Consider the following 1,611-nt stretch of genomic DNA (forward strand, 5'->3'; position numbering starts at 1 on the left):
AAAAATCTTCAACACTTTTGCAATACCCAATGCGAATTCGTAAATCCAATTTGATAGAATATGCTTAAATCTAAGGTTCCTATAGTAATGGATTTAATTTATCTTTTTGGATGACAAAATGGCGCACTTTTAAAGTTGAAAAAGCGTTTTGTGATAAAAAGAATCTATTCATCATATTTTCAAAACAAAATTAAAATTAAAACAAGTTAATTGTATCAAGAATATCTGGAGGAATTTTGATGCCAACCGGTTATAGGTCTTCGAGAAATGAAAATGTGGTTATATGGTTGAAATGCAAAGTAACAACATGGAATATCATAAATTATTTAACATCAGATAATAAATTTGATCACCATTAAAGTAAGTACAAGATAACTAAAACGTACAAGACCAATAAAATGAGGGAGAGAATCTAATGAGGGTAATCTTCAACATAAACCTGTTTTACTTGGTGAAATTTCCTGCTCAAATTATGTTTTTACTCAATTAAATGCCTTATACAAAATGAGATAAACATCTTCCCAAGAAATAAAACAACAAAGAGAATTTAAAAATGCCAAAAAGAAAAGATTCCCCATTCGGCAAAAAACTCTCGTAAGCGAATTCACGCGTGGAGACGCCGGGGATTGAACCCGGGACTTCTCACATGCGAAGCGAGCGCTCTACCACTGAGCTACGTCCCCGTCGAGAGAGCCCGCTTCCCAAACGCATTCAAAAGCTACCGCTCTTGCAGGTGTGACACATTCTGCACTCCCAACCGAGAACACACACACACGCGCTTCACCGACCGATATGCGCGCTCTCGTAACCTATCTTTTTCGCTCTCTTCTTTTGCTTCTTCAGCCGCGCGGCGTAGTAGTACAACCGTCCGCGCGATACGCGCTCGTTACGTTCATTCATAATAAAATGCCTGGGTCTGTGTTGTGTGTCGACGGAAAGCGGGTGGGATGGTCACATGCTTGCAAGAGGGCTGTTGGGGTGGATGAAGGAAGGGGTGTGTGTGGAGTGAAGTTCGCGGTCGGTCGGTAGGTCGGGTTGGGGTTGGGGTTTGGGATTCTCTTCCACTCCGCGTGGGGTCGATTTATTTTTAGTTCGTCGCCGTTGTTGTTGGTGCTGCTGCTGTTGCCCCGAGATGTCGCCGCTCTATCGCACTCCTCCGTTGTACGTTTCTTCCGGTCTTCGCGAGGTATTGCGCTACTGCGCGACGACCTGTGTGATGTGGTCCGGTGTTGCGGTACGATCAAAGCGGATCGTACGAACAAATCACCCTTAATTCATCCGGTCAGTTCCGGCGTATGGGAAGCGAGTGAAAATCTATCGACTTCTACGCACCCAGGCGGAAGCTTATCCCATGGGGGGTGTTATGATCGATCGGGGGTTTTGTGGAGAACTTTTTTTTTGCAAGTGGTTACGCACGTCCATGAAAGGAAACAGGGAAATAAAAAAAAACACTCCCAAACGGTCAGAAAACCGGATGAGCTTTTTCTCTCCCCCCAATTACAACGCCTTAATTGATAAAGAACATGCTATTGTTGTGTGTTGTTCTCTCGGATCGGAGGAAACGCGTAACGTTAAGGGCCTTTTCGGGGTCCTCCACATGGTCCGTCATCA

General features: G+C 44.0%; 1 non-coding gene across 1 annotated transcript; it reads right to left on the bottom strand.

Moving 5' to 3' along the window:
- Positions 1–611: 611 nt before the first annotated feature.
- On the bottom strand, positions 612–683 carry Trnaa-cgc (transfer RNA alanine (anticodon CGC)). The gene has a single exon. It is a non-coding gene; the product is annotated as a tRNA-Ala (tRNA).
- Between the last annotated feature and the right edge of the window lie 928 nt (positions 684–1,611).

This window comes from Anopheles moucheti, chromosome 2 (genome assembly GCF_943734755.1).
Source record: "Anopheles moucheti chromosome 2, idAnoMoucSN_F20_07, whole genome shotgun sequence".
In the NCBI taxonomy this organism is placed as follows: Eukaryota; Metazoa; Arthropoda; class Insecta; order Diptera; family Culicidae; genus Anopheles; species Anopheles moucheti.